General features: G+C 39.9%; 1 pseudogene across 1 annotated transcript; it reads right to left on the minus strand.

The window, feature by feature from the left end:
- Window positions 1-540: 540 nt before the first annotated feature.
- LOC308344365 (small ribosomal subunit protein uS2-like) lies at window positions 541-9,377 on the minus strand (annotated as a pseudogene). The gene is made up of 2 exons: window positions 9,303-9,377; window positions 541-1,432 (listed from the first exon to the last, which is right to left on the minus strand). The product of its transcript is annotated as a small ribosomal subunit protein uS2-like (transcript).
- Window positions 9,378-21,450: the final 12,073 nt, after the last annotated feature.

Consider the following 21,450-nt stretch of genomic DNA (forward strand, 5'->3'; position numbering starts at 1 on the left):
CTAACCTGATCAACTTCCAGCTAGTATTTTTCCTCACCCCCTCAAAAAAGGTTTTTTTCTTTTTTTTAAGATTTTATTTATTTATTTTACAGAGAGAGAGATCACAAGTAGGTGGAGAGGCAGGCAGAGAGAGAGGGGGAAGCAGGCTCCCCGCTGAGCAGAGAACCTGATGCGGGGCTCGATCTCAGGACCCTGAGATCATGACCTGAGCTGAAGGCAGAGGCTTTAACCCACTGAGCCACCCAGGTGCCCCTCAAAAAAGGTTTAAAGCAAGCATTAAAACCTGTATAAAATGTATTCTGGTTCATGATTTGGTAAACCAGCTTGTCATTTAACTTTACATATTGCGTAGTGTTGTTATATGTGACAAGAGTTGAAAAATGTCCAGTAGGAGAGTTTTATTTTACTTTTCTTAATATATAACAAGCTGTCCCTTGAATTCCTTCCTCTTTTCCTTCGTTCCTTCTCTCCTTTTTTTCCCTTTCTTTCTCTCTCTTTTTAGAAACGTTACTTTCTGTCAATCTTATTTCCAGTTTTCATTTAAGAGTCTGTGGAAGAACAGCTTAGAGCCACTTGGTGGTTGTTCCTTCTCATTCGAATGGCCTGAGCATTGGGAGCTGCAGACCAGTCTTCAGTGGCAAGCCGAGTGCTCCAGTCTTCAGTGGGAACCACTGAATAGTCACAGAGGGCACCTGCCCTCCTTCATACCAGTCTGCAACCTTGGGTTGTGTGGCAATAAATCTGGGACCTGCAGTAATCCTTTCACCCTGAAATTCCTCCTTGGTCATAGTCTTTTCACAAGCAGCATACTCTTCCTTTTCAATCTCTTCAGGATTTCTGTAGAAGGAGAGATCAAGCACGACCTTTGTGGGTGTTCACAGGAGAATGTGCCATGCATGTGCAGAAATTCCTGGGCCAGCATCCGCCACATCAGACCAACTGAGTGAGCTCCTTGTTGTTGTATGGGATGGTAACGTCCACATAGCTCAGAGAAGAGTCTGTGTTGCATAGAGCAATGTAGGCAGGTTAACATAAGTTGCCTCTGTGAGAGGCTGGTGTTCAGCCCTGGGATTGGTAATCACCAGAAGTCTCAGCTTCTAGAAGGCTTCTAGGAGCTGGTTAGTGAATGTCCCAGTTGTGAAGTGGCCAGCAATAGGAGTGGCTCCAGCGACAGCCCAAACTTCATCACAGCCAGCTGGCCGGTATTCCTGGAGCCTGTGACACTCAGATCAACGGGACTTTCAATGGCCTGAGCTGCCGGCAGAAGCTTCTCCCCGGTTCTCTTCAGATTTATGATGTGGATGCCATTGCTTTTCCTTTTGTAGACGGAAGTCAAATTTGGTGCCACCTCAGTGGGTTCCTGCGGCAAGGAATTCAAGGACTCCTCTTTCACGTGCAGGACATCAAGGACTCTTGATGTGGAAGTTTCCCTCTAAGTTAGGATGGAAACCCAGAACAACACAACAAGGACCCCTCTCTGGGTAGCTTGGAAAGCCTTTACTTTCTGATAATTCATAAATGCTGTCATTACACTTGGAAAAGAGAATAGTTGTGGTAAACTGGATAGTACACAGTAGTTAAAGACTGTGATTAAAATGTTTGGGAAGTATTGTGTGTATATGTATTTGTCTCAGTCACAAAATTTCATGGTCCCTCGGGTCATCTATATTAGTTTCCTAGTATTGCCATAACAAATTACCACACATGTATTGGCTCCAAGCAGCACGAATTTACTAACTTACAGTGCTGGAGGTCAGTGCCTGAAATTAATTTCACTAGGCTGAAACCAAGGTGTTGGCACCTCCTCCTGGAGGTTTTATGGAAGAGTCCATGTTCTTATGTAGCTTCTGGAGGCTGCCTGCCTCCCTTGACTCATGGCCCATTCCTGCATCTTCACTCTGACCTTTGCTTCATTACACTGGGCCCACTCAGATAATCGTCATCTCAAAGCTTTTAATCACATCTGCAAAATCACTTTTGCTATGTGTGCTTGGGCTCCCCAGGACCAGCACCCTCCAGTGTGGTGCTTTGCTAAGAGGATGCAAAGAACTCAACATATAATAATATTCACAGCTACAATTTATCAGAGCACAAACACCAGTCACAGCAACAACGAAACAAAGCCAAGTCAACCAAGGGAGAAGGCACGTGGGGCAAATTCTGGGGGAAAACAGGTGCAAGCTTTCAAGGGTCCTCTCTCAATGGAATCACATAGCATGTGTTTCCTTCCCTCGACAATGAGTTCTGACAGCACATGTAAAATGTTGCTAACCAGAGAAGTTCATTAGGGACTCAGTGCCTGGGGTCTTTATTGGAGCTGGTTATGTAGGCATACTTTGTCTGCTGTGTGCCAGAATTTCAGATTCCTAGAAGGAATGCAGATGTTCAGCACAAAACATATTGCTTGCACAAACACTTTAGGCACAGTGAGCCATTCCTACCAGTTAATGGTGGGAACACTCCAAAATCTAAATTCCCAGAGGTTAGCCAAGGGCTAATCTTGCAAGGAGGTCTTTTCAAGGATAGACATTTAGAATTGCTATGTTAACTCTTTCCTTCACACAATGTAAGGTAACATATTGCAGGTTTCGGGAATAAGAATGCAGACATATTTGGAGGGATTGTTATCTGTCTAGAGTATATGTATTTTACTTAGTTTTATATTCAAGCTCTAGCCCCAGTGCCTTGCATGAAGTGAGTGCATGGGAAATGTTCCTTCTTTGTGTACTGAGCTGTGGATCATGATTTGTCATATTCCCTGTGTTACCACCGTCTTTGTAAATGGCATTACCATTCACCCAGTACCTGAATAGAAAATCTACTTGATTCCTTCCTGTTTCTTGTTCTCCATTTGTGATCAATCATCAAGTCCTACTGATTCTACTCTCTAATGTTTCTTGATTCCATTCCATTTCCTTCAGGTCCACTGCCATCATTGTAGTCTGGGCCACCATAACTTCTGGACACTCTTTCTCTATATGCTCTGGACTGGTTTGAAGCTTCTAATTTGCTTTCCTCCAATCCAGTCTCCACATAGAAACAAGAGTGTTCTTTAGGAACACAAATCTAATCACATTACTGCTCTATTAAAAACCCTTCAGTGGTCTCTGTCTATTCCCCTGGACTCAATCTTTACCCTGTTTTATCTTGCACACTATACACTTTGCAGTCACAGTGAATTTCTCTTGGTTTCTCAAACAAAATATACTCCCTCCTTACCTCTAGGGTTTTACATGACTTTGTTCCTTTGTACCAAACACTTTCCTCCTTTGCCAAGTTAGTTCTGATTATCCCTTCACTTGAGTCTCAGCAAAAACATTTCTTCCTCAGGGAGATCTTACCAGGCATCTAAACAGTTTAGGTCCCTCTATTATCTGGCCATTTATATCCTGTACTTTCCTTATCATTATATTTAGCCCAAAAGTTATGATTTTGTCTATCTTCTCTGCCAGGTTATAATCTCCATTATGGCAGAGACTCTGTTTTGGCTGCCATTATATCTGTGATATATAGAACATGGAACTGGACATAGTTAGTTTCCAGCAAATGTTTCCTAAATGAGTGAATGCATTAGTGCTGAGTTTTTAAGAATGATTTCCTGGCTGCTTTGGAAAACAGTCTGGCAGTTCCTCAAAAGGTTAAAGAAAGAGTTATCATATGGCCCAGCAATTGTACTTCTATATCCACCCAAGAGAAACAAAAATGTAACCCCCACAAAAAAATGTATATAAAATTTCATAGCAGCATATTGTTAGCATAATAGCCAAGATGTGGAAATGACTTGAATCTCCATCAACTGATGAAAGGAAAAATACAATGTGGTATATCTATGAAATGGAGTATTATTTGGTGATGAAAAGAAATGAAGATTATATGGTACAACATAAGTGTACCTCAAAAACATGCTAAGAGGCCAGTCACATAATGTATGATTTATGAAATGCCCAGAATAGTCAAATCTATAAAGATGAAAGCTAGATTAGTAATTGCTTAAAACTGGGGATGTTGGGAGGAAATGGGGAAAGACTGCTAAGGATTGCCATGATTTCTTCTTAAGGTGATAAAAATGTTCTAAAACTGGTTATGGTGGTAGATGCACAATTCTGTGAATATACTAAAAACCGTTGAATTATGTCTTTAAAGTTTGTGAATTGTACAAAATATGAATTTTATATCAATATTATTTAGAAAGGATTGGAAACTTGTTAACGTACAATTCAACTTTGAAAGGGAGTTGATGGCGATTATGCTTAATTCTCACTAAGAAGAACATCAAACTCAGGAGGTATTAATTGAATGAGTGAATGGTTTATCATTCTCTATTGGCTGAAATGCCTGGCCAGCTAGTTCACTTCACAACTCAAACAATCATGTAAGTGTTTTTCCTTGAGACAACCACTGCACTGGTATAGAGCAGAAAGGTTTTATGTATATTTTGTCACATGAAAGTGTAAGAAGAAGTGAATTTATGAACTGAGAATTAATTTTAAAAATTAATACCTTTCACCGATTCGTCAAGGACACTCTTAAGTGAAACAACCCTTTCATCCCACTCTTAGGTACAGAAGATTGCAATGACTGACTCAAGGCCATATGACTCACATTGCTTTTGTACTATAAGTGCAATGTCAACCCAGTAGAAAAGGCAAAAGCTGCTTCTTATTATTATGAAAATAGTTTTGACCTAATATTTCCTCTGAGAAGATCTTGAGGACTCCTAGTGGGTCTGCAGACCACACTTGAGAGCTGTTGTCCACAGTGATATGAACAACAAAGGTCTGGCATGTATTTACAGATCTTAAGTTGTGCCCCAGTGGTCTTTCTAGGATTGATAATCATCTCAATCAAGTAGCAAATTATTCGGTCAAGTTTCTCCTTAATGCAGTACACTTCTAATTAAGGGAACAACATGGCTAATTGTTAAGTGATTAGCATTTCCTTGCTTTTCACTGTCAGAGGATGCATTAACAGCAATCACCTCAACCTTCTTTTATCTGAACTCTTAATTTTTTGGTCTCTTCTCTGCTCCCTTATCTAGAATAGTGAGGGGAGGTACCAAAGAGGTAGATAGAGATCGAGTCAGAGACTTTGTGGTAAGTAACCTTCCAGTAGTTCACAAAAATCTTCTCTGAGTATCTTTTCTGGGAAGCTTTCTGGATGTTTTATGGTAATAGATTGGAGATGCATTGAAACATATTCTGACTGCCCTACATCTGGGAACTGAGAGGCCAGCCACCAAATTCTTGATTTGAGTTTAAAAGATGACATTCAGAGTTCCTTCCTGGGCATAGTTAGCTTCAACACATGAATAATTCTTCCAGCAACGACAGAAGGGAGAAACTGCCAAATCATTCTATAATTTGCAGTTAGGTTTTCAGATTAAACTACTATGGTCTGTGGCAACTCCAAAGGATAGAATATGTACCCATGGCAGGTTACAGTTTTGCATTGTGTTAACATTGTCTTTGTTTAGCTTTTTGCTCTACCTTTCTTTGGGGAACACTGACATTCTTCTTTGTGTTGCAGAAGATTTCTCAGCATGGCCAGGTGGTATTTAAACAGCCTAATGAGAAAGATGACTTGGCTCCAAGTGGCAATGTCAAAAGACACTTCGCAGCTGCCCCGTCACAGAGGTCTGCAATGAGACCGACATTCTCAATTACTGCCCAGTGTCGTGTTGTCACCAACCCCTTCTCAGCACCCACCTTCTTCAAGCAGCATTCATGCCCTCTCTTCATCTGTTCAAGTGGTGCTCTGGCACGAAGGAAGCTGTGCTTTATCTCCCTAATGCATCTTGCTGTCTTTGGCACATTTGTTGTTTGTTGTTGGTAGTGCCAGAGCTCAGCTGTTACATGACAAGCTTTGATAGAGTGAATCAATTGTTGTTCTTTCTTCTTGAAATACCCATCAGACTTTGTACTTCCCCTTTAAAAATGAAGGCTGCTTCATAATAGTTACTATTGGGAATAAGAAAAATATGACACAAGAAATTTATATCATTTTCACATTTGATCACGGCGGATGAATTGTCAGGAGAAAAATAAGTCTTGGTTTTTCACAGTGTTCATTTAGAAGGGAACAAATCCCAGATGTCCCAGAAATCTCACTTTCTGGGAATACACTATTAAGAGTATCCTGATTTAGCTTTAACTTTTAAAACTCCTTAGAAAGACAGAGAGAGAGAGAGAGAGAGAGACCATTATTTTCAGCTTTCCTCTATCCCAGAAGGGCAGGAGCCCTCAAAAGAGTACTTTCTGGGAGTCCAGGAGATTGTTTTTCACCTGAGGGTTATTTGAAATTTCCTGTGGATGGTGAATCTGGAAAGCCTTGGGGTCAGGCTTGAGGATTTGTGATCTAAACATTCTTGACCCTGCTTCCTATAAAACCACAAATTGATATTGCTAGGACTCATTGCCACAGGATAGTATCCAGCTATCCAACATCCAGATAAAATTGAGTAATAAATTCCAAGAGTCGAATGTTCCTTGTTTTTGAGCAATTGAATGAAATCTTTTAAGCCCGAACAGTATTCAAATCTGACCCTACTCCAAGTTTAAAAAACTATCATAAGAAAACTGTTAAGTTTTTTGTATGGTGTTTAAAATATGGCTGACCCTAATTTATGGTTTAAAAAAGGCGAGGGGGGACTAGAACATATTCATGTCCTATCTTTGTCTGTGGTTCGTATTCTATGAGAAAGCTTCCACAACACTGTGCAAACAGGTTTATATTGAAAAACAGAAGCTTCTTGAGGTCAATGGCTCTTCTTAACTGTACTAAAGGTCAAAACTAGCAATCAGCCAGTTTTACCAGTTATATGACCTTGGACAAAGTCACCTTTACATACCTTAGTTTTCTCAACTGTGAGATGGTGATAACTATAGTACTATAGAAGTTTATGTAAAGATTAAATGAATAAATACAACAAATATAATAAAGCACTAGAACAGTGTCTGGCACATAACAAATACCACCTAATTGTTAGTTTGGTTGTAGTGTATAATAATTAAATAAGTGTTGTATTTGAGGTAATTCTAAGCATCCAAGAAAAAAGATAAGTATAGAGGAGAGAAGGAAAAAGGGAAGTCAAGAGAGAGAGGGTCTTCCCTGTGATGAGGAAGGGGAGAGAGGTTGGTGGGTCACAGCCAGTGTGGTCCCTGGCACTCTTCCATGGAAACAAACTCTGAGTGAGTAGAGAGTTTTCTTGAAGGCTGTACGGTTTACACAGAGAGCCTTCACTCTGAGCACAGGGCCTTCTAGCCTTGCCTGAGACTCTCATGTTCCAATGAAGGGATGATCTCAGCCAGATCTCATCAGTGACTGGTGAAGATGGATGAACCAGGACCAGGTGGGGAGCAGGGGGTGAGAGGAAGTTCCCACCTACCCATGGTCCTTTTACACATTTAACTTTTGTGTGTTCTGAAGGGAAGGAGAACTCAGTAGGCTGGGTATTTGGGCTTAGACTTAGTTTATTTAATGTCTTCTGTGCAACTGGATTGTCGACTGAGCTTTATAGCCACTGCACTGATTGGCTCTTATAATGGTATAATTTATAGACGTGTTCTTTAGTATTTCACACATGTCCTGTTTTCCAAAGTACGTTATATCTGATAGCAGGGATCATTTAAAAATATCTGTCATCTTGCTCCATTGTGCCTGGAACATCATGTTCTGTGCACAATGGGTGTTTAGTAAACATTGATTCGCGGTCCAGGGCCCCGAGGACAGAGGTTCTCATCTGGAGTGCTAGGCAGGCATATACCATATTCCTTCACCAAATTACATGACACAACATTTTATCAGAATATAACATTTTTGTCTTTGCTACAACTGAATACTGTCCTTCAGAACTCTGTGAGATGTAAGAGAGCGAATGGGTTGCCTGATACAGTGTGGTCTATATAAGATTGGCACTGAAGAAAGAGGGTATGTTTATTGGAATACGTGAGATCTTTTGCACCTCGAGGATATTAGAGGTCAGGGGACAAGACAGCTGTATTCAAACAGCCATACAGAAAACCTTACAGTAAGACTGCAAGAGAATGAATGAAGCCATACCTAGGGAAGCTTTTATGGAAACCATGAGATGTTATATTACAGTAGTGATTTCCATGTTATTGTCAGTAACTTTGATGATGATTTTGATATTTAATCCCTTCACGTGTGCTGCCAAAATTCTAAAATTCAAGAGTATGACAGATTCCAATATGATTGAGAACTACTTCTTTGGCATAATTACATCTTAAAGAAAATAGTATGAGGCACTTGAATGTGAAGTTCTTAATTCTTTCAACATCATCCTTTAGGGCTAAAAGGAGGTATTACCTAATTTAAAATATCTCCTATCTACTGGCAAATGGTCAAGTGGGCCCTAAGCCACAAAGACCACTGTGGTTCCTACTTCGAATGGCCACATTTCCATAGATTCTTTTGGTGAAGAGACAAGAAGCCCAAGTGTGTTTAGACAGTTTATGTATCAGCTTAATGCTTACGTCAGTTTCCCTTGAGCCCCGAATTCCATGGGTAGTATGGACAAGGACCCAAGGGATACTGTGCACACAGGGCTATTGGTCACAGATGAGGAACCCTGAGATATTTTAAATCCTATAAGCTTAGAAGGGGCTGTTGGCAAACCTGCACAATCTTTGCCCCCAAGGAAGACATTTTTTTTTTTTTTTTAAATCTTGGAATACAAACAAATCTCCTCTAAGGAAAGCAGGAAGACTTTTTATCTTGGAGCAATAAAATAAATCTGCTCTCTGACCAGGAGAGTGACCTTCTCTCTAGCTTCTGTGGCTGTGGGTTATGCAAACATCTTCAAACAAAACCATTATCTGGCAACCATCTACATACAATGCACTGGGTTTGGCATCGTGCAAGAAGCAATAGAGACCATTAGATCTGGATTTGAATTTGAGTTCTGCTACTTACTAGCTGGGTCATCTTGGGTAAGTTACTTAAAATCCCTGTAAAATGGATGATAATAGTTTCCTCATCATAGAGCTCTTGAAAAAATTAAGTTAGTGTTTTTATAGCACTTAGCACTGTACTTTGATAATCATAATAACACGTTCTAAAAGTTAGGGCTGCCTTAGCTGAGATTAACAGAACCCTTGTCAGCAATAGCTTAAAAAAACTAAGGAGTTTTCTTTTCTCACATAACAACAAAGCCAGAGAGAGACAGCCCGGAACGGGCTCAGCTCCTCACTAATGCTGCCTCTCCCAGGCTTGCTCTCCTTCATGGGGCTCTAAGCTGGTGGCTCCTGTTTCTATGCTGGCAAATGGTTGCTGTTCCTCCATACCTCTCTATCTGCAGCCTTGAAAAAACGAGGTGGAAGGACCAAAGTCGTCTGCTTGCAAGCTTTGCATTTTCTCATTGGCAGGTTCTGGGTTCCATGGCCAGTCTTCGCTTGGAGATATTTTTAGTTGTGTACACAGTGACCCCAAACAAAACTGAAATTCTGTTTGACAGAAAGAAGTGGAATGGATACTGGTAGTCAACAATGGTAGCAATGTCTGCCCCAGACATGATCCCTGTGTGCAAGCTGTTCTAATATGGTGCTTCAGTGAGCAATAAAAACTTTCCTTCCTGGCAGTCACAGACTGTGGTTGGTGTATGCTTTTTATTAGACATTTATATTTAAATTTGAAAAGGTTAATTCTATTCAATCCAGTGGTCAAAGGACAGATATATTCCCAGCTTCCAGATTTCAGGCACTGTGAATAGCATATTTGGTGGAGCCTGAAATGGAACAGAATGAACATATTACAGTTAATTAGACCTACTGGAAAACCTTATTGCCCCTAACATAGGTAGCCTAATTACTTTATATTTTAATTTCCTCTTCTTCATTAACAGGTACTAAGGGGCATCTTCAATGAATTGGCTGTCAGTATTTTGGCTTAAAGCTTCTGTTTTCATCTTTTTATTATGAAGAATTGGTCAACTGGGCATCAAGTCATTCTGTGTAGCCTAGTTTTTTTGGACGTGAATTAAACTATTAAGTTCAGGATTATTTATTTCAGTGATTTTTCTCTGCTATAAATGTTACTAAAATGTATTTCAGAATCCTTAATGAGGATATACTGTAAATAACCTATCCTAATTTTGATGGCTCAGAATCACCTTTGAACATCAGTTGTTATGAAATTTTATAGTCATATACACTGATATAAAACTCTTTTCTTACTTGCCTTTTTTTTTTTTTTTATAAAATGAAAACTGTTTCATTGTCAGACTTTTTGGGATGGTGTAATACCATCCCAAATACCAATACCATCCCAATACCATGATGCTTTCATCATCTTTAGAGAAGTTAATCAGTGCCTTCACTGTTACTCCCTCTGCTTTTGACTTTTCATCCCTATTCAAATAATTGTTAATAATTATATATTTAACAACTCTATAGTTGGGCCACAAGCATGAGTCTATGAACTTACTTCCACCATCCCTTCTCATTTGTACTAATTTCTTCGGTAAGTTGAGAAAGGAGCCCTCTCTTACCCTTTCAAAGACTTTTAGAGGTGTTTCAGATGGGCTTGCTCCAAAGTTGAAGTTTGCAAACATTTTCTGTAAAGGGAAATCAGTACATATTTTAGTCTTTGTGGGTCGTATACAGTCCCTGTCACAGATTTTCCCCCTTCTTCTTCTGTCAAAAACAGATCATGGATTTGACTTGGCCTGCAGTTAAATGTTGCTGCAACTTGCTCCGAAACATAGTTCTTTACCACTAAAGCAGTGTTTTCTAAAATATTTTGAAAGTGGACCTTTATTATTAAAAAAGCTTTGAGAATGTACTCAGAGTATAGGTATTTATTTTTATTTATAAAATGTTCATATGTTTTTATCCAACTGATATTAGGTGCATTATAAAACATGCACAAAAATAGAAAGTAAAAAGTGTCAGATAAAGCGCAGATACAAATAGGAGCTCTAAAAGTTCTTTCTGTTCCTCAGGAGATCATCTTGCCCACTTCCTGGAGAATCTGCATTTCATCTTGGAGTTCTCTCTATTAGAGGAAAGAGATGACACTTCTCACATGACTCCAGCCCTGCAATTTTCTAGATCTTAATATCAGCTTTTACCTTGAGTCTACTTAAACCCAAGGGAACTTGATTCATTGGAACCTGCCAACATAAAGGTTGAAAAACATTACAAGAATAGACTTGAAAAAAAAATCAGTTTTCTAAAACTATTCAGAGAATAGACTATCATCAAAACGAAGGTCCTCAAGACTGTGAAATTCTCCTTCAAGATCATGATTTATTAACTATCTTTCACTGGTGAATATACAGTCTTCTACTATGATATCTCACTTGAAATGCCAAGGCCACCTTTCAGGAAACAGCACACAGCACAGGTATGTGCGTTTACTTATAAAACTGTTGAGACTTCCTAGTGAGTGGTAGCCTGAACCCAGGGAACTTTCAAATTATTTTCTAAGCACCATTATGGAACATGTCCCGCATTGGACTGAGATTCTTAATTTTGGCTTCATGGATTCCATAAGTGCCTGTAAATTAATTTTAGTGTATTGATGAACATGTTAAAATTTTTATGCAAAATGGGAGTATGGACATAATACGAGCTTATTTCTGGGAATATGGCCGTAACCATCTATTTAGGAGACAGAAATCACACCAGCTATTTTATTAGAATTACGAAGACCTGCTAACTAAGTGTAAAATTATCAACAAGGTAATTGAAAAGGCAAAAAGACATTTCTGAGTTATAAGAGAAGCAGCTAATTTCAGGAAGGAGCTGCTACTCCTAGAGTTGGAGCAAAAGAGGACAGAGGCTGGAGGAGCCACTGTCCACGTGGTGCTGGGATTCTGTCCTGTTAGGGGGAACAGTGGGAGCTGGTGCCAGCTCTCGGAGGGGGCAGAAAGAGGTTGGTTCTGAGAGTGCTGGAATCTCTTTGTCAGACTCAACCGCAGTTTCCTAAACAAACTGCCTCTCCTGGCGTGACAACGCAATGAGGCGTGCTGCTCCCAGGAACCACAAGGTGACCGGAAGCCAACGGAAGATTCCTCTTCCTCCTTCCCCCGTTGCAGTCTCCCTGAGGCGCCCCCTATTGGCAGACTCTGACAGGCATCAGCCCGCGAAGCGGAAATGCGGCTTGCTGCGTTGCCGACTTGGGTGGATTTAAAGCTTTAAAGCTCAGGGCCAGGGGCCCACAGATTTCATGAAATCCTTAAAGGGGACGGGAACTCCAAAGGTTCACATTTCTGCTGTTCCTTGTGGTGAGGAGGAAGCCCCTTTGAAGAATGAGGCAACTGAGCCAACCCAGGGAGAAAAGCAGGGAGGAGTGGCAGAAGTCCTGCAGCCTTCCAGTCCTGGTGCCAGTGTCCTTGTAACAGCTACACGCATGTGGACACATTTGGCTTGCATGAATCAAGCCTACTTTCTCTTTCCTCTTAAGCTTGTTCAAATTGGTTTTCTACCACTGGTACCCAGTAGAGGGCTGCCTAAAGCAGCTCTGCTATGTTGCTTTGTGTATACCATTCAGACCATTCATCTCTCAGGGACTCTGCTGCCATAGTGGTAACAGGGTGGTGAAATTTATCTGCAAGATTGTTTGAGACGTAAATGAGAAAATGTATGGGAAGCACTTAGCATCATGCCTATGGTAAAGTGACCACTAGAAAGACATTGTTGTGGACTCAGTAGTATTGTATCATCAATAGCCTAGCTTGTCATAGACTGTGCTGTGTATTGCAATCTCTCCCTGTGCCTCTTGGGCTGGTCTACTACACCATTTGGTTTGTCCTTTTCATACAACCCTGACACTGTCAAGGACCAATGTGGTTCAGGGAGATAATTATTAACCCACATCAACAATGCATTATTTCTTCAAAGACGTTCACCTAAGTTTAGTAGGACAGGTGTCCATGGGGGCAGGCATCCCTTTAGGCTTTAAAGTTATTTAATTTTCTCTTTTTCTTCTGCTGTGCTTTACTGCCATCCTTCTTTCTTTCTTTTTTTTTTAAATTTTGTTTTATTTTATTTTTTTTCGGTGTTCCAAAATTCATTGTTTATGCACCACCCCCAGTGCTCTATGCAATATGTGCCCTACTTAATACCAACCACCAGGCTCACCCAACCCTCCAGCCCCCTCCCCTCCAAAACCCTCAGTTTGTTTCTCCACCTTCACCATCAGCTGTTGAATCCCTGCCGTTATTTCTAATGGGTGAGGTCGCAGGCTGTCCGTGTGAGTCTGTTTTCTCTTAAGTTTTTCCTTTTGTTATGTTTCTTCCAAATCTTATTACATCTCTTTTGCTTCTTGGCTTCTCATGTGAAAAGTTTCATTATGTATGTATGTATGTATGTGTTGTATTGTATTTAAGAAGACCAATGCAATCATTTCTATGAGAATTATAACTTATGCAGACTAGCATATTCTTACTGGCACAAGATAGGAAGCTAACATAATCAGAAGGTTGCTTGGTGATCTAGGAATCAGTGTTAGAGACATGAAATGACCCCCCTCCCCCCACATAGGTGTTTGATTCAGCCATTATTGATGCAGGCTTGAGAGGATAAAAGTACTTTTTATTCAGAAATTATTTTGAATTAATATCAAATCATGCAGCTGAAGATTTTGCAATTGCTACTGCTTAAAATGAATAATTTGAAAATAAAAATAGAACAAAATTGTTTTGTGTGTCTGAAAACCTATCTGAGCCTCATAAATACAAAGAAAAGAGGATGTACTCAATTCCCAAACAACAAAACAAAAATTAAAAAATCCAAACTAACAAAGCAAGTGGGATTGAGTGATGCCTGGGAAAATTTCTTATAATAATCATTAAACAAATTTTTATTAAGAAGGCAAATGGCTTCCTTTGTATAAGTTCTACCCAGCTTGGTCAAGTGTAGTGCTATTGAATTAATACTTTCAGGCACATAGTCAACTAATTTAAATGAGTTGATCCAAATTGACCTTCTTAAATGACTGAAGTAACTGCTGATTGTTCAGCTATTTAAATCATATAGGCATGGTTTGATACAAACTTCAAGACGCATTCTTGCCCTGAGACAGTGGGGTGTAATAATACATCTACATTTCTGTCCTGTGCCCCAACTTGCCCATATGTTCTAAGCTCATACATTCAGTTGCCCACTGGAGAGTCCACATAGATGACCAACAGATACAATAGCCATAAAACATCCAAAACAGGATTTAAGACTTCTTCCCCCGAAACCTACTGCTCACCTTCTCTTTCCCATTGCACCAGAATCCTGAGATATTCTTGACATCTCTATTTTGCTCATATCCTACATAGAGCCCATCAACTGAATGTTTGAAGCATACCCCAGTTCCAGAAATCACATAAGCCTAAGTATTGTTCCTGTACTTGAAATGCTCAAGACATACTTAGTACACACAAAATTGCACTCAGGTGATTTTTTATTTTCTTATTTACATTTTCAATATTTTCTCTAATTACCACATGTAATTTTTATAACCTGAAAAATAATTGTTTTACATTTCTGCTTTTATACAAAATATAACGTTTTACATACAAATTAAAGAAAGCATTTCTTGATACAGCTTTGCTTTCTTTAATCACTTGATTTGATACGCATATCCTGTGGCTAATTTCAGAGGCTTCATTTTGTTTTGACTATTTCTATTACCAGTTAGATAAAAGATAATAAATACTCAGCGACACTAGGAGACAGCATAGTGTAGCAGGAAAGACATGGATTTTAAACCACAAGACCTAGGATCTAGTTTATTTGACAGCGGATTAACCAAGTAGTTTTTAGTCAGTTGACTCAAATTTTCTGTCCCTCAGCTTAAAAAAAAAAAAAAAAAAAAAAAAGGAACCAATAATATCTGGCTTATCTACCACATAGAATTTCTGTGAAGTTCAAATTACCTATTTAAAAATGTTTGAAATGTAAAACACTCAATGAATGTTAGTTAAAAATAACAGAATTACTTGATGGTCAAATGGTGAGTTGTAAAATTTTCAGATGGAGTGATGAATTATCTTAAAACATCAAAGTAAATTAGGGTTCAATTGAGTATTGTACTTGTCATCTGCTATCTTAACCCACTATCCATATGTGTAGAGGGTGGTTAGATTAGTGGATGTCAGATGCTAACTGACTAAAAATTAAAATGACAGATGTTGAGTTGGAGCAGCGCTGCTCATCAGAGAAGACAGTGGTACACAGCTCAGAGAAAAGCTCTGCGTTACTAAGTGGATGGGCTTTCTTCTAAACCGTGAGAGAGCAGCTAAGAGCTTAGGTGTGTGAGTGGACACAGTGCCCAGATCTGTGTGGGGAGAGAGGCTGCCCCTGGTGGCTCTGTCAGGGCAGCTACAGGCTGACCTTGTGAAAGGGGTCCCTCTTGGATGGTGGATCTAGGAGAAACTTGGTTTTGCCAGTCCTGGAGCACTGCAAGTAATGGTGATGAGGTTTAAGGGACAAAAGCTCTTATCCCACTAGGGAAATTGAGAGTTGGGGCCTTAGAAGACAGAACAAGAGAAATTTTGAGATCTTTATTCAGTTTAAAGCAACCCAAAACTTACTGAGTACCAGACACATTTTCTATAGTTCCTGTATTTAAATGTTATCATATTTAATCTTTAGCATGCACTTTTGGATAGATGTTTTCTTTAAGTTTATTTGTTTGTTTGTTGTTTGTTTTTTACTTATTTGACACAGAGAGAGAGAGCACAAGCAGGGGGAGTGGCAGGCAGAGAAACAGACTCCCCACTGGGGAAAGAGCCTGACGTGGGGTTTGATCCCAGGACCCTGGGATCATGACCTGAGCCGAAAGCAGATGTTTAACTGACTGAGCCACCCAGGCACCCCTGGATAGATATTATTATCAGTTTACAGATGGGAAAACTCGAGTCTCAGAAGGGTTAGAGAAGTTGCTCAAGACCACCTATTAGTAAGTGACCAATATGAAACTGAAATCAACTTCGGTTGGCTTCTTTCCACTATATCCTCTCGAATGTTGGTGAACTTCTACATAGTAAAGGCCTCGACTCTGTTCATATTAATGATTTTCAGAGAGACTCCTATGAATTTTTTCATGGGTGGTGGCAGTCTTTGATACCAGGGAATAATGCTATTGGAAGCAATGAATCCTGGTGATATGTCGAGCTCCTTTCTTTAAGGAAGGACACTAAGATTCGTGGCTTTGCATCTCTGAAAGATTCTCACGATTTTTCTCAAGATAGATATTTTCTTGATAAAGAAACATTTTCTTATTTTTTGAAGGGCTTAAACTCACAACCCTGAGATCAAGACCTGAGCTGAGATCAAGAGTGAGACACTTAATTGACTGAGCCACCAAGGCACCCCAAAACATTTTCCTATTATGTTGGTCTTTACAACATCCCCCCCAAACCTCACAAAAATCAGTGTATATTAATGTAAGAACCTGAGATTTTTAGCTACACTAAGAGCTCCGGATGGTTTCATTCAGGTGTAGGGAAATGGCAGAGCTACCTATAATTCATGACCTGCTTCACGGAGTCAGGGACATTATTTTACAAGGACACTGCTTCATTATCACTTTTCTGCTCCATGTCACAAAACAGAACACATGGTTTCAATGAGATCTTTTCTGTCAGGTGTAGCGCCTTTTCAAATTCTTCAAGACAAGACTTTTGTGTTGGGGCAAATCCAAGAGTTAGTAAAATTCCAGCCTTTTTAAATCCAGTCTTTTCATGAAGATTCACATGGTCTAATGTATCATGATGGACATAAGATACTCTCTGAATTTTGTTGGCTTCACGTTTTCATTGGAAAAGACCTTTTAATAAAGCACTGAGATTTTTGTTTTTAATTTACGTTCAATTATAGAAGTAAAATCGAAAATATAAAAAATTTATCATACTTCATTTTCTTTGGTATTTTACATCTAAGTTCTATAAAACAATTTCTGAAAATCCTATGTCTACAAAAATAATGGTAGTTTAAGATCTCTTCTATTCTTTCTGAAGGAAAATTATTCTATATATCTTAGCAAGAAAACAATAATGGTTATAAATTAAGTGACCATGTACAGTACAGATAGTATACTATTATGCTATATTATCTGGAGTCAACACTGCTTTGATAACTTAGTTTGCTGTAAGTAGAATATACATCACAAAGTCTTATTTGACATTTATCACAATGTATCTAGAAAAAAATTAAAGACAAAAAATTTGGCACCTGTTTCATGTGGTCCCTGAAGTCAATCCATGGACCTCATGTCACAGTTTAAGATATGATGTTTGGGGCACCTGGGTGGCTCAGCCATTTGAGCATCTGCCTGTGGCTCTGGTCATGATCCCAGAGCCCTGGGATCAAGCCCCATGTTGGGCTCCCTGCTCGCGGGGAGTCTGCTTCTCCCTCTCCCTCTCCCTTCCACCCCCTGGCTTATGCATGCACTCTTTCTTTCTCTCTCTCTCTCAAATAAATAAATAAAATCTGTAAGAAAAAAAGAAGAAATGCTATTTTAGGGAAAAACCAAACATTAGATACAGTATAAGAATAGTTAATTACTGGGGCACCTGGGTGACTCAGTCATTAAGTGTCTGCCTTTGGCTCAGTTCATGATCTCAGGGTCCTGGAATCAAGCTCCACATCTGGGTCCTGGCTCAGCAGGAGGCCTGCTTCTCCATCTCCCACTCCCCCTGCATGTGTTTCTTCTCTTGCTGTCTCTCTGTCAAATAAATAAACTCTTAAAAAAAGAAAAGAATAGCTAATTACTGTGATCTGTAAGATATACCCTTTCTATTGTAAGAAATCTTAATTGTGTGATTCAGTTGTATAAGTCAATTGCCTTATCTGGTTGAAATCAAGGACAGAAGATTTGCTATTGTGTGGCAGAATTAAAAATTCCTTTATTTAGAAAATAGTTTACAGCTTACAGTATGTTTTCAGGTAAATTACTTTGTATGTGCTAAGACTGTGTTTCAGTTATCTGTTCTAGGTAGCAACATACATAGCAATATCCACATTTGATGGCTTGAAACAACATTGGTTCTCTCTTATGGTTCTGTGTTGCTTCTTTTGCTGCACATAGTGTTGGCTGGGATCACTCATTCAGCTGCAGTCAGCGAGAAGCTTGGCTGTGACACTTTGGTTCTTCACATGGTCTCTCTCTCCAGCAGGATCACTGGGACTTCCTTACAGAATGGCAGCTAGGTTCTTAAAAGGTAGTGAGCCAAGAGGATGAGACTCAGTGTGTGAGCCTCTGCTTGCATCATGCTTGCTAATATGCCATTGGCCAATGTGAGTCAGGTGGGTAGGTTCACACAGGAGGAAACTTTACATGGGTGTGACTTCTGAGAGGTGTGGTTTATTGGAGGCTGCCAGTGTCAGAGTCTCCTACAGGCTGTGGTTTATCTCCTAGTTATCTGTGCACCTCTGCCCTTTTCCCTAATTTTTAACAGGATGCATGGCTAGCTAGAAGAAAGTCTGTGTTTTCTACACCAACATTTATCAAATTGTGGTTGGGAAGCTACATCTTTGGGCAATGGGATTCAAGAAGTGTGTGGACTTTTAGGTAGTGTCTCTTTCACATACCCATTACCAGGTGACATATTACCCCCAATGCTTAGCAACTGAAAACAACAAACATTTATTTTTTTTCCACAGATTCTGAGAGTCAGGATTTGGGAACAGCTAATCTGGATGACTTCGATTCAGAGTCTCTCATGTGGTTGAGAAGGGCTACCATCATCTGGAAGCTGAAAGGCTGGAAGGTCACTTCCGTGATGGCTCATTCGTACAGTATTGGCCAGAAGCCTCAGTTCCTTGCTGGCTCTTGGCGGGAGGCCTCAGTTTCTCATGATGTGGACCTTTCCATAGGGTTGCTTGAGAGGCAGGTGGGCTAGGCTCATGTCATGGAAGTTAGCTTCCCCCAGAGTGAGAGGAAATGGGAGAGAAGGGAAAGGAGGATAGAGGAACCAAAATACCTTTTATGACCTAGTTTTGTAAGTCACATATTATAACTTCTGTATTCAGTTGGTCCCCCAGATCAACCATGAGGGCGCAGGGAACTATACAAGAGTGTGAACACTAGGAGGCAGGAATCTGGATCACCCTGGAGACTGCCTACCACAGTGTCATTAAAGGTAAGGTGTATGTGTTTTTTCTTATTTTGAGCTTCTAGGATTAGTTAATACTCTAAGCAGTTGTGTGAAACAAAACTGAGCAAACCAAATTCCACACAAAATAGTCTCCACAGTGTAGCTAAGCTCCAGTTTATTCCTACTCTTCATTCTCATTAGGGGAAGAAAAAAAAAACCACAAAAGAAATCATTTCTTAAAACTAGAAACACTTATGACAATATTTACTGAGAATTCTGTTCTCTAACCTGCTAGGAGTGTTTTGGGATTGTTTGAAAACAATTTAGAGAACATGGCCTGAAACAGAAACATTGCTGTCTTATTCATATTCATTGCAAAAATAATTACAGATTATTGTTGGCAAACTCCTCTTTTTTTTTTTTAAACAAACTATAAATGGGCCAGTGTAAACTGTGGTATAAAATGAATTTTTGTATTGACCAGTTCTGCTATTGCTTTCCAGCTGTACTCACGGTGGAGCTGTTGGTTAAATCCTATCTTCAACATGTACAAGAAAATATTGATACTGTTTATAATTATGTAAGAGAAAGTAACATCCCTTATGCTTTTTCCCAATGTAAGTTTTGATGATTTGATTTCAGTAGTGGATGAAAGCATTGACTTTAAGTTAGGTATTCATGGTTTCATGCCCCAGTCTGCATTAGTTTTCCTAACCACGTGTCTTCACATGCTCTAATAGGCAGTTACCTCATCTATAAAGTGGGAATAACAATACACACATCACAGGAAGATAAGATAAATAAGGCTTTTAGTGAACATGCAATAAATAAACATACTTGGCTAAATGTTCTTTATTATTTATTTATTTATTTAAAGATTTTATTTATTTATTTGACAGAGACAGATCACAAGTAGGCAGAGAGGCAGGCGGAGAGAGAGTGGGAAGCAGAGAGCCCGATGTGGGGCTCGATCCCAGGATGCTGGGATCATGACCTGAGCCCAAGGCAGAGGCTTAACCCACTGAGCCACCCAGGCGCCCCGCTAAATGTTCTTTAAATAATTATTACATTTAGTGAATATATTTGGCTTCAGTGAATAGTTAACATATTTCCTATAATAAGACCTTCGTTTAAGCAATTTCTTGTGTTTGTGTGTGTGTATGCATGTGCATGTATTTAAAAAGAGTAAAGCCCTAGATGAGCTGAGATTAAGACAACATGTCTCTTCTATTGGAAAAATTCTTTTAATAGTTTGAGTTGTGCTAATATAGACAAATAACCAGAAACCATCCATCTATCCATTTATCCAACCAGCCAATCATTTAACCAACATTTGTAAGGTATCCATCATGTGGTGAGCATTAAAAATGCAAAGAGTAAGATATTTTCCCTGCCTTCCAGGATTTCCCAAACTAGTAAATATTTATATCAAAGTGAGATATAAAGAAATAATCAAAGCAATGTGTCAGTTGCTGTATTTGTACCGAGTGGGCCGAAAGCTCCATGCAACACTAGTTACTTGCACAGGAAGAAACACTTAACTGCCCAGGAGAAGCTTCCTCCGGATCTTGAAGGATAACAAATAGTTCCCCAGATGGCTAAGGTAAGGACTAGGGGTGCTGGGAGGAGAGACGGGACTTTCTGGGTGGAGGCTGTAGCCTGTGAGAAGATTAGAAGGAATGGAAGGACGTGGTACTTTCTGAGGAACCTCTGTAGTTTACGATGTGGGAATGCAGAGTACCCCTAGGGTGGCAGGCAGGACAAAGCTGGAGAAGCAGCTCATGAATGAGTTCATATCCCACGAGAAGGAACGTGAACTCTGCCTTGTAGGTACTGGTGAATATGAGCACGGTAACACTTCCATCTCGGTGGCTTTGTAGGACGTACATCGTAGGGACCAGGCAGGAGGCTGGTACAGGCATCCAGAGAGTCATGGCAAGGGGCTGAACTCAGAGTTTGTGGATGTAGCAGAAAGAAAATATGTCTGACTGGGCTTCAGTTGGGGAGGGGAGAGCTTGGGAGGGGAATGGTGGTAAGGAGAATGCAGGGAAAAGTGGGCTTTGGTGTTGGGTACAAGGGGGATGGCAGTGTCAGTCCCTGAGAAGGAAACATGGAAAAAGGAGTAGGTATATGGGGGAAGAAGGGATGATGTATACATTTTGGACATGACAAATCTGAGGTGCCCAAGGTAATCCAAGTGAAGATATCCTGTACTAGTTTGGTACATGAATGTAGCCCAGGGATGAAGAGAAGTGGAGAGACTCTAAGTTCAAATCCCCTTTCGGCAAGCAGCAGCGTATGCACAGCATTGAACCTGGCTTTTTGAAAGGGGCCTGATCTACTAGGCAGAACTCTGAAATAGGTAAGGTCTATCTTCAGTCTCCTGACCTTTTAGTGCA

The sequence above is a fragment of the Martes martes genome (assembly GCF_963455335.1).
Source record: "Martes martes genome assembly, chromosome: 6".
In the NCBI taxonomy this organism is placed as follows: Eukaryota; Metazoa; Chordata; class Mammalia; order Carnivora; family Mustelidae; genus Martes; species Martes martes.